General features: G+C 34.1%; 1 protein-coding gene across 1 annotated transcript in view; it reads right to left on the bottom strand.

Moving 5' to 3' along the window:
* The window catches only part of LOC137640204 (monoglyceride lipase-like), a 110,131-nt gene that overhangs the window by 71,025 nt on the left and 21,855 nt on the right, over positions 1-17,251 (bottom strand). The window lies entirely within an intron of this gene.

The raw sequence follows: 17,251 nt of genomic DNA, 5'->3' as shown, positions 1-17,251 counted from the left end.
ACATGGCACACTATAGCCACTATTTCTTGACACACACACAGACCGCGCACGCGCGCACAACACACACACAATATATATATATATATATATATATCTATATATATACAGTATATATATATATATATATGTATGTATATATCTATATATATACAGTATATATATATATATATATTTATATATATATATATATATATGTATATATATATATATATATGCATATAATAAAAACAATGAGTATATATATATCGAGATGCTGGTTCGAGAGAGAGAGAGAGAGAGAGAGAGAGAGAGAGAGAGATCCAGCGTAATATGAGAAACCTTTAAAAAAAAAAGGTCCTTTTTTACAGCCTGATGCAATATTCGTATTTCTCACAACGGTTTATCTGTTTGCTAGTTCGGAAGGAATATGCTGTGTTCCTTCATCCTCTCAAACTATCAGAATTAGTGGAAGGACATCAGTAGTAACAATTAATCTAAACTTGAACAGTAACTCATTTCGCCTAGTCAATGCATGCAGTACAGTACATCTACTTCATTAGCATGGAGAACTCTAGAACTTCCATGAAACGCAAATTTTAAGTTTCAAGTTGTAAGGCTCGGTTCACAGGAGAGGTCTGATACCACGCGATTTTGTTCACAATGATTAGACATCAATGAAGATCAATGAGGGCCTTTACACGCTGCCGAATTTCCGATAGGCAGTGATTTACTAACCACGGGCACTGCTAACCCGAGCGGTTCCAGTGTAATTCTGGTTTTCGTTCCAGTTTCACCAAAGGCATCCTGGCAAGCATAACACCCCACTGTGGTGCCCAACCACACCAGTGGCCTACCCAGTGAACAGCTTAAAACTCACGGTCCCTGGCGGTGATCGATTTGGCTGCCATGCGAATGCTAGGCGAACACGTTAGCACTGTACTAGCCTGGGGCTTATCAAAACTATGAGGCCGCTCGGAGAAAATCCGCTTGTGTGAAGAAATGTCTCCTAACCATTGAAAATTTCCCCTTGTGGAAAAAATACTCTCGTATGAAACAAGCTCAAATGTCCCATATACCCTTGAATTATATTTTGTTTGTTAAGATTAAGATGTAAACATTTTATCAAGTCCGTATAATTAGTATAACTATCCAGTGCAAACGTCCCACCAAGTGGTCATCTGGTGTTCACCTATGCCACTAAATACCTTCCTTATCCCAACTTTTTAGTTATGTCCAAGGATTTGTCAAGTTAAAGCAATAACTACTATGTTACATCGTTGGATGGCGTAAGTACGCCGATGTTGACCTCCTGACGCATCATAGAGGTGTTATTGCACCAATAACAATATGAGGGTAGGTTATATAAGAGAGAGAGAGAGAGAGAGAGAGAGAGAGAGAGAGAGAGATCCTTTACTCTTTTAAGAGGTCGGAAGCTGTAACTTCGAAAGGTAAGTATTGGAAAACTTTCCCATTAATCCCAAAACAACCCTCTCTCTCCTCTCTCTCCTCTCTCTCTCTCTCTCTCTCTCTCTCTCTCTCTGAAATCTTTGTGAAAGTAGCAAAATCCCATAAAATTTTCATTACACTATACAGCTACCTTTAAAATTTATTTCGGACATAAAATTTATCCATAACCTTCTATCCCCTCACGATACCCAAATATCAAATTATAAACGAACAAATTGCTATTCAAGACTGGCAGCGCCATCCACAGAAGCTGCTTTGATGTCACCATCAAAGTGCCCTTGTAAAAATAATAAAAGGATTGGATGGGATATACGATTTTGGGCTATATGGCCCGGCGCTGTTGGCCGTGAGGCCATTCAGCTCCCAAACTGTTTCGAAATCCAACCGCTGTTGCACTTTGGAAGTAATAGTTAAAAAGAGGTTGGACAGAAAGATGGAAAAACGGAAGTGAGAATGGAGGTAGAAAGGAAGGCTGAAAGGAAGGCTAAAAGAAGGGGCCAGCTATAGACGCAGACGGTACACAGTTAAGATCCTTAAATAATGTCTACAGTACACCACATGATCGTCCCTGTATTTATAAAAGGAGTTACATAAAGTGGCCACATCACTAGAAAACCAAATTAGTAATCACGTGACTTGGGCAAAAGGAAGTTGCTAACTGAAGTTACAATCAGGGTAAAAAAAAAAAAAAAAAAAAAAAAAAACCAGGACGTAAAAAAGGCCCCCAACATCCTTGACTTTTTTTCACAACTTCCTGATCAAAAGACGTTTATTTGTAAATAGTTTGGATGCTTGGTAGGACAAAAAGTAAAAGTGATGAGTTTTGTAGGACTTTCAGTTCTATCGAAATATCCGGTGTAAATAATCAAATAATCATCTAAGAGTTATAAAGATATAAAAGTGATTACTGATAGGAGAGTAATCACCTCGTAAGAAACATACCTTGGGAAACTACATTTTAGGTGTTTAATAACATAGCAATTATGTTATCCGTTAAAATTTATAAAAAAAAAAAAAAAAAATAAGGGGAATAATGTTGCTATGAGATTTTATGGCATATCGAACAACTCTATGAGATTTACGAATGAATGAAACTATCGCTTCAACGATTATGTATAAATCAAATTCTCTATGATATTTATGAGAGTATAAATAGTAACTACAAAATTTCTGGAAAAAAAAAACAATACCAGTACCTAAAGGTTTACGAAAAACGCATACCCCTCCATACATACCTTTGAAAAAACCATTGATCAACTTGTAGATTTATGAAAAATACAAATAATACTATTCAAAGACTTCAGGAAAAGACTCATAATCCAACAGAAAAATATATAATAAAACCAAAGTAAGGGACGCCAATGAACACGTTAAAGTTAAACTTTTAAAAGCTCTAATTCAACAGGGAAAAGCAAGATTAACCTAGTGACAGAAGTTTTACAGATAATAAATACAGTTAATCAATTATTGAACGTTTTACTTTCTAATTTACTAAAAATGAATGGGGATAAAGGAAAAGTGTAGGTGACATAGCAAGGGACAGGAAAAGCTCACTGTACATATATATGTATTTCTTCTAAGATTAACCAGTTACCTAAAAAAAAAAAAAAAAAAAAAAAAAAAAAAAAAAAAAAAAAAAAACTGTCCACAGAAAAAAAAAAGCACAAGAGCCAATACCACATTCGCCCTTTAGTTGCTGGACAGTGTGTGCAGAACCCCTTCCACAATAAGTAATCGGATGATGAAATTAGAAGTGTAGCGAAGGGAAATAATTTTTCAAACGTGATTACAAAACTGAATATGACATTACAATGGTAAGTCACACGATTAATAATGAAGGTATTTCCAAATTTATTAAATAATGAAGAAAAGCAAAAGTATGATAAACATTAGCAGTAATTGTAATGCATAGCCTTAATTCAAATCAGAACACGAATAATTTACATGGGTATGACATCTCAAATAAGATCAAGAGTGTTTCTTCGCGTTATGAAGCCAAAATGCCAAATTAGAATAACATTAAAGGTTGAGGAATCCATCAAGCAATATAATGAAGAATTTATGGTCAGGAGATCGAAAAGAATAATGCTCGTGGAAATAATCATAGATTGCCTTTATGGACATATAAAGAATTCTGAAACTTCTACGTTTAATGGTTTGAGTTGGTTTATCATAGAAACATTCTAAAGACATATCTTCTCAGTTACCTTCTTTGAATCTCTCTCTCTCTCTCTCTCTCTCTCTCTCTCTCTCTCTCTCTCTCTCTCTCTCAATTCGTTTATTGAATTCATTAGAGAACCCCCAAGAGAAAGGCGACTCGCAATATTGTACGAGATAGTTAGCGAAGCTGGGAATCTCCTAGTGGAGGAGAAGGGACATTTGCATGCTAATTTGATTCCTAATCCAATTCGTTATTCCAAGGGTCGTTCAGAGCTCGATTACTTTCGCAGACTTCTGGGAGTGAAAACCTCCACTTCCTGCCTTGATGGGTGCTTTCTTCGAAAACACGGAAGTAAAGGCGAGTGTTGTTTATATATATCAGGTGATAGTGATCAGTAGTGAAAACATTGGACTCTTCTTCCGAATCATGTTTGTAAATATTACATTCAATTACAACACTAGCAGAAGGTGACTTCAAATAACTATTTGGGAGAAAAATATTACATTTATGACTTTGTGAGAGAAACCCAATAGGAATGAAATTTATAACAAAATAAACTTAAATAGTTTTTCGTCCTCACGGACTACCAAACATGTTACTAGACCAAGACAGGGTAAGAGGAACTCTAGACAAAGAAGTGGGTATAAAGTTTCCAACCCATTTGACGCCAAATATGAGATGTACCCTATTATATCTCTATGGACTAAAGTAGATGATTTCTCATTCATACCTAGAAAATTATCCCACAAGGTACTGCATCATCTTATAACTTATTTAAGATGAACCTACTGGCTTGCTCTGACAGCAGACCTTCCAACCTTTCATTGCAAATTTCTGTGAACACAGGAAATAAAGTGAAGACATATTGTTGATATCGATGTAGATTTATTGAGTATAAAGTTTAACAATTATTATCCGAAAATATATACCATTAGCACTTAAGACAAGAAATAAATATCTGCCATTAATAATATATACATAATACAATAATAAGAAAAGACTATAACTAAACATGATTTCTGGTAAAATTCATAAAACCCATCATACTTACTAGTGTCATTTACCAGTTTAAAGCTAATGTATCTCATATTTACCACAAATCTGGAATTAAAGCATATTTAATGTGTTTATACATAAACAATTTGTCACCATATTCTCTAATAAAAAAAAAAATTGTTAGCCTATAAAATGTTTTCGAATGTGGGCGATTCCGTAAGTTAATCATTCATTCTATATTGCCATTTTGACATGACAAACTTTGAACAGACACGGATGGGATAATTCATAATGTAACACCTTGAAAAGACTAAATGAGCCTGACATTTCTCTACAGGATGTAGCGTTATAATTATGCTGTCTTACGGGAATATCACATAAAGGTCAATGTTAATAATGATTCAGTGACGTCATTTTGAGGCCATAAACAGCGGGGATCTAATGGAGAAATCTTTTGAGTGATATTTATATTTACTAAATTTAAATCGAGGACATTAATAGCAAATCGTTCGCTAGCTTTAAAATAGTATCTTCACCCTTTTAAAATAATACTCTGTTTCCATTGTATTTGAGAACTGAAATTATACTTTCACTTGGAACATAAAAGGCAGATTGCAATTGGTATTTCAAGTGAAAAAAAGTAACCTTGCTTACCCTTTGCAATTGATAACATCAATCATACCGGTCCTCAGAATTCAAAATGACTCTCTATTAAGGTTATAAAGAGTAATTTCCTTCATCACATCGAGAATCAAAATGAGCGATTCTACTTCCCATTATGATGAAAAAAAAAAAAAAAGTTACTTTTAACCGCCTACTGCGATTCAAATACGCATTCCTCTCATCGAATTCTAAACACTAACCCCCTTGAAGCTGCAATTGTCTATGGCGACTTCTCCTCTTATGCATAGAATTGGAAATGGCAAAACCCTTCAGCAATTCTTAATTCTGCCATTGTAAACAACAAGAATTTTACAATACAGAAATACAACATTTTCCTTTCGAATAAAGAGCAAATTTTCATTTTCTTTGGAATAATAATAAATATTCACTTTTTAAAATAGAGCAAAAATATGCCCATTCGCCTTTTTAACTATAATCAGCCAGCTCCCTCTAACTTGAGAAATGCGGCAATTAACTTGACCCAGTCATAAAAACTAGTAACCACTCTTATCCCCGGTATTTAAGAAAAGCACCATCGAATTGAAATAAAAAAAAAATGGGTAATATCCTGTTTAAAAAAAAAAAAAAAAGACAATTCTCCATTTAATCAAAAATAGCAACTCCTTTATACTCACGAAATCAACATTTAATCAACTCCTCTCTTCCTTAGAATCTCGGAATAAATATATAACAACAACTTGTACACTTGGAATTAAAAAAAGAACTTCTAACAACTGGAAATGAAAATAGCAACTCCATTCATCCTTTGATGAAGATAAATAGCTATTCCCTCACTTTTAGAATGGTAAATGGAAACTTTAATTACTGACAAAATTTTCAAAAAATTCTTTTCGTCCATTGAATTGAAAATTACAATATCCTTCACAAACAGAATGAAAAAAAACACTGATTCATTTCGGCACTAAGATTGAAAAATACTACTAATCCATAGAATAGATAAGTATAATTGCTTATTCCCAGGGAATTGGAAATAGGGACTCCACCTAACTTTGTAGTAAAATATTAAGTCAATCATTCTAAACTTAGAAATGATAATAGCAATGTAGGTCAAGGTTCAAAGGGAAAAAAAATCTAAACTTTTCACTTTGGAGCCAAACAATAGCATCTCTGAATGTTCAAAAAAAAAAAAATCTGAAATCCATTCTCCCTTTAAAAAAAAATCTCGACTCGAAGTGAAAATAAAAACTCCAATCACCTTTGTAATAAAGAAAAGCATCTCACCGTTAATCCATTGTTAAAATTTTTTACGAAAAAAAAAAAAACGGTATAAGTCTGACAATATTCATTCCAGGATTTTTACCGGTTTAAAAACTTATGTCGAAGTATAAAAGAGTGATAAAAAATAATAACAAAGGTAAAATTACAGTCGCCTGTATTCTACTGAAATATGGTTCAGATCTGTATATTTTTACGGAGAATTTCCGATAAAAATTACGGCTTTTTTCTAACCGTACATCTATGATTGAAGAGAGCAATTGTCTTTGACCCTGAAATAACAAATGGCAATACTCCTGCCCATGAGCTGAAAATAACAAGAACTTTCATCAAGAAAACCGAAAAGAGGGACTACAGTAGAATATACAAATTCACGTTTATTTTGTGTTGCATTGAGCGCCTATGAAGCGTAGACCCAAATTTATTATTCACATCTTTCATTAATATATTTTGGCAGGAGCTGTTACTCGCACAGACAGTCTGTCCAACGAAGATAACCTGGTACGTCAAACATGACAGTATTATCGATCTTCTTTGTGGCAAATGATGAGAGAAAACACTACTTTAATATGTTAGAGGAAGCGACTATCCTACAATATTAATTTCATATACAACATTAAAGGATATCGTAACACAGATCTTACACAAGGAAACAGATAGATAAAAGATTGAAAAAAAAACCGACAAGCAAAATTACCTACAATAGTTTAAAGTAAATAATACAAACACATTATCTAAACATAGATAATAACTCCACTCACTAAAAAAAAAAAAGGACAGCCCGAATATACATTACAATCGGAGGCCAACTGGAAAGAAAAACCACCAAAAAGATAGATCAGTCCAACCCCGAAAAAAAAGGGGGGAAAAAAATCTAACAAACACACCCGTGTGTCGAAGCACTTCAGCTTCAGTGTTAGCATTGAGTCTATTATCAGGAAGCACATTTGTTGGTGCTGACTGGGTCGTTAACGAAGAGCAAAGAGGAAGCGATGAAATATGTACAAAGTAAACATTCCCTTGATGATGCGCGAAGGGCTGCCAAAAGAGAACAATCAAGTTTTGCCTGGAAGAGGAGGGGGCTGGGAGGGAACTTCAATTTATGGTATAGAGCTAAATAACCCGGCGCTGGGGCCTATAAGGCCATTCAGCATCCCAGAGGGCTACCGGGAGTTAGATGGAACTTCATGGGGTTCTAGTGGGATGGAGCTTTAGTGAGTATTGCGAGTTGCTTGAAACTTTTATGGGGTTCTGGGGGTTTAAAGGAATTTCTTGGGGAACTGGAGTTGGAAGGAAAAGGAACTTCTTGGTAGCTGGGGTTGGAAGGAACCTAGAAGGAACATAAAGTACTGGTATTGGGGCTGGATGGAACTCCATGTGGGTAATGAGGAGCTGGGAGGACTTAAAATAGGGTTGGTGGAACTTCAAAGAGTGCTATAGTTCAGATGGAACTTTATGGGGGTAGTGGAGATTTGATAGCATTCGATAGAGGTGCTTGTAGTTGTAATTTGTGACACAATCTATAGTAACCCATACAAACATTAGCATTTACGATGGATTACAGTATAATCGAGGGGATGATAACAATTATAATAGATGATCATAATAGCGACTGAAGTTCTGATAATTCCATAGCCCTTTTTTTTTTAAAGTAAACCTGTTCATTTATATGGAATGCCCAAAGTTTTATGAAAGATGTTGGCGATTTAGTTTAATACCATCAAACTAGTCATGAAAAAAATAACTATTAGGTAGACAAGACTTTCCTTAAACAAATGCACAAATGCTCCGTGTGTGTAGAGATCAATAGCTAACTAAATCATTGATATTTGTTAGGTCCCATAGGTATGTATTCCGTCCTGGAGATTGATTATTATTATTATTATCATTATTATTATTATTATTATTATTATTATTATTATTATTATTATTATTATCATTTGCTAGGCTACAACCCTAGTTGGAAAAGCAGGATGCTATAAGCTCATGGGCTCCAACAGGGAAAATAGCCCAATGAGGAAAGGAAACAAAGGAAAATAAATTATTTCAGGAAGAGTAACATTAAAATAAACATGAGTGGGATATAATAATAACAACAACAACAACAACAACAACAATAATAATAATAATAATAATAATAATAATAATAATGATAATAATAATAATAAATAATAATAATAATAATAATGTCGTCGGCATTAGATATGATCTGTGGTCCTTAGGCTCTTTCGTTTCAACATTACTGTGGTACGGTGATGCTTATAACAAAATTCCATTTTGGAGATTATCGAAGTTATACAGGAAGAGAGCCGTAGCGAAAGTAGGAAACATGAAAGCAATTGTTAAAATTTAACTATGAGCTGTTATAACAACAACAATAATAATGATGCTGTAAAGTGGTATTCCCAAAATTATTTGCCATATTACTTCATAACGCATTGCTATCATTTCAAAACAATCCATCGTTAAAATGCGATATCAATACGGTAACTACTTCCATAAGGCTATCAAATACATATATCGAAATTCAAAGTATATAAAAAAGTGATAAACAATTAAAAACACTGTATTCTTGCTCAAAATATAAATTGATGAATTAATTGTATTACATAGAATAACTGAGTAAGTTTACAAGACTGTATTTTCAGAAATGCACCGATTTTGTAAGGACGAAGGACAACAGATAAGCAATCAAATACTTTTGCCCAAGTCCGAATAAAACCAGGCCAAGGAAATGGAGGGAAGCGATAAATCTGCCTCCCGAAGGACAAAAGGTTAAAAGAATCTGGAAAAGCAAAAGCGGGAATAGAATTCCACAGCTTCTCAACCGAGATATAAAAGAAAGTCACTGACCCTTGAATGCGAGAAGAGACAAATTGAAAATTCTTTGAGAATCAATGTTTGTGTGTTGTCTTCTCCCATTTAAACATTTTTTACATATAAACAGAATGAATGCTTATTAAATATGAAACAAAGTATTAACAGAATGAATACTTACAAAAAAACAAAACAAAAAGTATTAACAAAATAAATGATTACTAAAAAAATAAAGCAAAAAGTATTAACAGAATGAATATACTTACTAAAAAATAAAACAAAAAGTATTAACAAAATAAATGATTACTAAAAAATAAAACAAAAAGTATTAACAGAATGAATATACTTACTAACAATTTAAACAAAAATTATTAACAAAATAAAAGATTACTAAAAATATAAAGCAAAAAGTATCAACAGAATGAATATACTTACTAAAAACTAAAACAAAAGTATTAACCAAATAAATGATTACTAAAAAAATAAAGCAAAAAGTCTCAACAGAATGAATATACTTACTAAAAAATAAAACAAAAAGTATTAACAAAATAAATTATTACTAGAAAAATAAAGCAAAAAGTATTAAAAAGTAAAACAAAAAGTATTAAAAAAAATAATTACTAAAAAAATAGAACAAAAAGTATTAACAGAATGAATGCTTACTAAAAATAAAACAAAAAATATACAAATCCAAATGGGTGAAAACTATTGGAAAATTTATCAAGAACAAAGCCATTGGAAAACTACGTAGGAAATCTTCATGAGAAACGCTGACATTTTCTTCAAGTAATAACAATCAAGAGTTTCATATTGAATCAACATAAGTAATCCTTGGTTAAGTGGAAAATTTAAACCTAAAAATATTAAACTTGTAACAAGAAATAAAGGGAATGCAATTAAAAATATATGTTCACATGGCATTCCATTTTCTAGCGGGTGAAATCTCAAACATTAAAGTCATTCAGAACAAAATATGAATACCGCTAGTGGCTGGCTCAATTACTGATAAACCTCGTTATCATATTTTCACAAGAAGAAGAAATAAACTTATCTAGCTAAGAAGCAAAATTAGTTAAGTTTAAATTTGGATTTACATTTTCAACAAAAAAAAAAAGGCTCTAGTTTAAATGTGAAGTCAAAGCTCTCTCTCGAAAAACCTACGTTTACACGTGGGTTTAAATTTCCAGCACAAAATATAGGTTCCGGTGTGGATTTCAAACCTCCAGCAAAAGATTTTAAGTTTAGAAATGGACTAAACATTTCATTGAAGAGTAAAAAATAAAATCTTCGCCCTCGTGGAATACTCAATGCGTGCATTCGTTTTCAATAAACATTGCTGAGGTTCGTCAACCACGTGTCATAAAATGAGTCATTTTTATAAATAGTTTTTGAGCCAAGGCTAACTTAGCTGTTACAGTAGTCTTATTTGAGATTTGTGAAGCGGAATGCAGTGTAAAGTATACAAAAATATAAAAAAAAGGCATTCACTAACGAAAACCTCTCAAGCTTTTTATTCCAGCCAAAATGGATGAATATATCAGTGCAAAATGCTTTTCTACTGAATCAAGACGGCAGTCATTATCTTTAATGGGTCCATATTCTATTCTGGATTGTTTATTAACAGAGAACACTTTTCCGTCTACAATTCATACACAGAGACTTCGTCTTCATGGTGAGGTTGAAGTGAAAGAAATAATATTAAATGCTTTACACTACGGGTTGCACTTAAAGCAAGTGCCAGCGCCTAGCAACAAAGCCCAGGCAATCTTTTACATAATTTGGATACCACATATTTGTATAAGATTCTACCCAGTATATTTGTTTGGAAAAAATAGAATTCAATATGTTATTAGAATTGTTCTTCAATTTCCATCAAGGCAATATTGTGTGAGTAATTACATGCCTTCACTTCGCTGCAGAAATTTAATCCTATGATCACAGCTTATTCACTTTAATCTCAAATTCAGAGAAATTACTATAAAATTCGTACATACTAAAACGCTAAATTTTACGATAATATGTAGTTTTGTTTTGGCGCAAAAAATGAACAAATATTGCCATACCTTCTGTTAAAAATATTAGCAACACTGGTAATAAAAGATAATGGCTATCAAACAATCAGTATTTAACTAATTAAATAGCTCTCTCTCTCTCTCTCTCTCTCTCTCTCTCTCTCTCTCTCTCTCTCTCTCTCTCTCTCTCTCTCTCTCTCTCGTGTCTACGTTATGACTGGAGAATGCAGTCTACATCTCAACAAGGTTAAATCACACAAAAGTGCCCCAATTCAGTCATCTCCTCGAGCCAATAAAATTGACCTCCTCAGATTGCTTGCACAACGTACTCACTTCACAAAGGCAAACCTACCACGACTCAAGTCCTCGGAAAACCTCGTTCAAACCAGAGTCAATACAGATACACCGAAGAGAGCTTTCTCAACCGATGACACCTTTCTCAAACGAGAAGAGCTTTCTCTAACGAGAAGAGCTTTCTCTAACGAGAAAAGCTTTCTCTAAAGAGAGGAGCTTTTCCTAACAAGAAGAGCTTTCCCAAACTAGGAGAACTTTCTCAACCGATGACACCTCTCTCAAACGAGAAGAGCTTTCTTAACCGATGACACCTTTCTCAAACGAGAAGAGCTTTCTCAACCGATGACACCTTTCTCTCACGAGAAGAGCTTTCTCTCACGAGATGAGCTTTCTCAAACGAGAAGAGCTTTCTCTCACGAGAAGAGCTTTCTCTCACGAGAAGAGCTTTCTCAAACGAGAAGAGCTTTCTCAAACGAGAAGAGCTTTCTCTAACGAGATGAGCTTTCACAAACGAGGAGAGCTTTCTCAGCCGATGACACCTTTCTCAAACGAGAAGAGCTTTCTCAAACGAGGAGAGCTTTCTCAAACAAAAGGAGCTTTCTCAACCTACGACACCTTTCTCAAACGAGAAGAGCTTTCTCAAACGAGGAGAGCTTTAACATCTTTCTCAAACGAGAAGAGCTTTCTCTAACGAGAAGAGCTTTCTCAAACGAGAAGAGCTTTCTCAAATGAGAAGAGCTTTCTCAAATGAGAAGAGCTTTCTCAACCTATGACACCTTTCTCAACCGAGGAGAGCTTTCTTAACCGAGGTATCTGGAAGGAAACCTTTCGTATCTCTATATAGTCCTTGTGACAGCAACTCTAAACTCTGATGTGACGAAGTACAGAGTTTTCAAAATATATCTAGTTAGAATAAACTTACCAATGAATACAAAACCCGACACAGCGAGTGTAAATGAACGTACATGGAAAAGAAATAATGCTGAAAATTGTAAACTCGAAACGTATGCTGTGAAACATTTGATTCAAACACTAGTCCGAAATCATTTTGCTCTCAATCAATTAATCTCCATGATCATCTCAACAGCTGTGCACGATGATATCAATTAATATAATAATTGATCAATAAATCAACGGAACCAACCCAGTTAGATACACGAGAGAGAGAGAGAGAGAGAGAGAGAGAGAGAGAGAGAGAGAGAGAGAGAGAGAGAGAGAGAGAGAGTGTGTGTATGTGTTACATATTATATTTTCAGATGTATTTAAACTCCATATAAAAATATGTAATGGAACATCAACATCAAGGACACTAAAACGGTTCCAACAGGAAAAATAAAATTATCGATTTTAGTATAAACAAGAATGGTTTAAATTCATCTCAGCAGATCTAAGCAAAGTGTGGCATGGAGCAATAAATTAGACTCTCCATTTGGCAAACTGTTTACGGAACAAGTAAATCACGCAAGTAAGCTTCACTGCTGAGGTGAATTATCTTCTCCAATTCAGACATTTCTTAATGGAAGAAAATAAATCACCACAACGTCATTCTTGATTTACTCAATCTTTCAACTATCCAAGTTTACATTGGAAGGGAAATATTTAGAGCTGAAATCAGGGTTTAAACTCGAGCATATGCCATGTGGCCATTACCTTAAATGCTGCTGCCTTTTACCTTAGATTACCTTAAAACTTTTTCCAATTTCCTTAAATTTTAAGCTATAAAAACAAAAATACCTTAGAATTACCTTAACAGCCATGAAAATTTCCTCAAACTAAGGTAATTTACCTTAAAAGTTTGAACCCAGGCTGAAATACTTGTACCATGAAAGTAAGGGTGTAGAGCTGGTTTCTGAATGAAATATGACACCTGGCATGGCGAACCCGTCGACCAACACACACACTTCCGTCCACAAAAGTATTATCTTCATCCTCGCTATTTCTTTCAAGTATTTCTTGGCCATTAACCAACCACCTAGGATATATTCGTGAAATTGTACCGTTACTATCTATTTCACTAAATTACTACAAAAAAAGGTTGTGCATAACCGTCTCAGACAAAATATTATATGTAAAGCAAATTTTCGAGTAATACTCTCTCTCTCTCTCTCTCTCTCTCTCTCTCTCTCTCTCTCTCAAATGCATAACTATCTCAGGAAAAAATATTATATGCAAAACAATTTTCGAGTAAAAAATCTCTCTCTCTCTCTCTCTCTCTCTCTCTCTCTCTCTCTCTCTCTCTCTCTCTCTCTCTCTCTCTCTCTGTGAGAAAGGAAACGTCCCTTCGCTGCCATCATTTATTACAAGAATAGTAAGGTCCTAACATGAATCAAGACGCTGCTGACATTTCCAATAATCCATACATCGATTCCTCATCGGACTCCGCTTTCAAAGGATTTTGTTTTACATTTGTGTTATGTGAGAGAGTCTGAAACACGTACACACATGTATGCATGTATGTATGTATGTATACAGTTAACTATGTATGTATATATGGATGCAGTTAAATATGTATGTATTAACTGTATGTATGTCCAGTATGTATACAATTAATTATGTAAGTATGTATGCAGTTACTTATGTATGTATGTATACATTTATAAGTATGTATGTATGTATGTATGTATGTAGTTAATTATGCATGTATGTGTGCATGTATGTATGTGTATTGAATTAAAAGAACTTCGTCTAGTGCAAACAAAGAAAAAAATAAATTAGATTATCAAATGACGAATGAAGTAAAGAGTAAAATTATTGTTAACAGTCCTACAGATTATGAGAATATGAGATAACTTTCAACCAACCATGTACACTACAGTTTCACTTTGCCATTTGAACGCTTAAATGAATCATTCAAGTATCCGTAACCAAATTTATGAATATATAGAATATTTGGAAAAATTAAATCCTTCAGTTAGGAGGAATCGACATATTTCTTAAAAGTAAACAATTTTATTTTAAAGATAAAATTAATCTCGCCACGCCTGTGAAACTCTTCAGTGTCATCGATAAATATTTTCCTTCTTATATTTCAAGTTCGAACTAATTATATATTTCCCTTACCTTTCCCTTCCTTCAATTTTTTCTTCCTTTTGGTACCTCATCTCGTCAATAACCACTTAAGTTATAATTTCAGATAATTCATAACCACTCTTCCAGTCATTGATCTTCACCAGGAAATAAAAGAATGGATAACGTCCGTTGCAATAGTTACTGTTGTTGTTATTATTATTATTTGCTAAGCTACAACCCTTCTTCCTACAAATTACCTCATGACTCAAGACCTAAAAAAAAAAAAAAAAAAAAAAAACGTTCAGCGGTTCAACCTTGCGCAAGAAATCGAAGAATCCAGTAACTTTCGACAACCGCCAGCCGCTTTAAATTTCCTACGAAGGAACGTTGGCATTCAAGCTTCCATCTTAACGCATTTCCTGTAGGTTGAAACCACTGCGGAACCGTAGTGGTAAGAAACGGGGGTGCCTTTTTTGCGTCATCCCTGTTACGTCTTGGCAAATATATCATCGCCGGTTCCTGATTAAGTTTACCTGTCAGAAAACTCGACAGGTGATTTGTGATCATTTCAGGGACGTCATCCTTGACTTTTCACATTTCGCGCCTTTTTATTTGCCGCCTCCTCTTGACCCTGTGTATGACGCCAACGGGAGGAGATAGTCATTTTTAATTTTGTATTTCATTTTGAAAAATACTTCCATGTTTCCGCTCCATACGAAAAAAGCTTCGGTTCGTTTCTAGCCCTATGAATTCGGTTTGCCATGTACTTAGATTCTGTTTCGGAGAATGGAACAGCGGAGACCACCTTAATTGTTTAACGTACATTGTAGCAAGTAACGCTGTGCTTTAGCAAAAGGGAAACTCTTGACAACGCTACATGTAAAACAAAGTCGCTGAAGCATTTTCATTAATTTCATGGAGTGCCGTTACACCACTTCTTAAAATTAATAAAATGCTTTTGATCAAGTGTTTACAAGCCCCGTGACTATTAATAAACACATTGTTACCTGCTACAATTTACTGCTTTCAGACGTCTCCATAGCTTTCAGTGAAGTGTAAGGAATTAATAAAGCAAACTGTACCATAAACGGTAAAATAATAAAGAAATGTCCCATGTATGGTATAACCCCAAAGTAATGTCTTTAAACAGTAAAATCCCAAAGTGATGTCCAAAGATCAGTAGAACCCCTTAGTAATGTCTTATAAACGATAGAACCACAAAGTAACGTCCCATAAACAGTAAAACAAAAGCCGAGAAGCAAGAGGCAGAAATATCTTTACATGTAAGAATCCTTACAAAAAGTATTAATCTGTGGGGTAGAGCCTATGACATGCTTAGAAACGATGCAATGCGGAAAGCTCCGAGTCAAAGGTAACACTTTCTATTCAAAGAAAAACTTTACCTTCAGACTCGGCTGTTTTAGTTCAGTTTGTTTAATGTAGTTTTATTATATTTGTTTGATGATACGTGAGATTAAGGCATAAGAAAAATTTTGAGTCTATATTACTAAAATATTAAAAAAATGTATAAGTATATTATAATTTCGGAGAACAGGAATGTAACTTTTTAAGAGAAATACTAACACTCTCTCTCTCTCTCTCTCTCTCTCTCTCTCTCTCTCTCTCTCTCTCTCTCTCTCTCTCTCTCTCATGGCCCAGAATTGATATCAACAAAGTCCTAAGCCTACATTGAAACACATTTAACACATTACCAAGTAACCCTAGGAGAGGCTTCCAGTTTCTTAAAGCTCGTGTTAAATCACTATTTTACGTAAGTTCAGCCTCGTTTCTCACCGTGTTCCACTATTTATTACTCTAAAGATCTCAGTTACGTTTGGTAATAATTTCAAACAGCATCATCGAAGAACTTTAATAGAAACAAAAGTTCAACCACATTCCTTAGTATCTGCGCCAAACATATATGACAAAATTAGGAGACGAGAAAACAAAGACAAAAATTGATAGTGATGAAAATCAGAAAAAAAAATAAGTCAACAACAACAAAGACTTATTTCCGGTCGCTTCAAACACCAAGGGAGATAAAATATATCCTTCAAAACACAGGTCATTCTTATTCTTAAGTTTATTAATAAGTTCCTTACAGTTAATAATTAAATTTAACGATGCATCATTCTAAACAAGTCTAGATTCCTGCCCATTGTTAGGATTGTCTTGAACAAAAATTATCTTAAGGTCATTGAACAAAAATTAATATAATTCCCTTATGTACAAAAGTAACAATTATCCAAGGCCCTTATTAACGGTCGATTCTCTATTCCTTCAAATCTTCATTAAGCACTGCTACGGTAATTAGTCTTCTCACACCTTTAAACCAACATTTACCTCTTTTCCTGATAATTGTCTCTTCTCGCACTCTCTTTTAAATTCAACATTTACTAATTATCCTTTCATCCGTAAAAGAAAGTTGAAGAATGCATGAAAAATAAAATCAAGAAGCTGACAAGACATCATAAAATAAATCACTTTAAAACTATCCAAAAGCAGAACTAACAGTTTACGTCGTGAAGGAATTCTCATCAAGCGTTGACCCTAACTATAGTTGAGACACCAGGTGCCACGAGGTGGAATGTTTGTATGAATTTAAATATACCTCACA

The sequence above is a fragment of the Palaemon carinicauda genome, chromosome 4 (genome assembly GCF_036898095.1).
Source record: "Palaemon carinicauda isolate YSFRI2023 chromosome 4, ASM3689809v2, whole genome shotgun sequence".
Lineage (NCBI taxonomy): Eukaryota > Metazoa > Arthropoda > Malacostraca > Decapoda > Palaemonidae > Palaemon > Palaemon carinicauda.
Note: the sequence above shows the minus strand (reverse complement) of the source record. Positions and strands in the feature narration are given on the sequence as shown.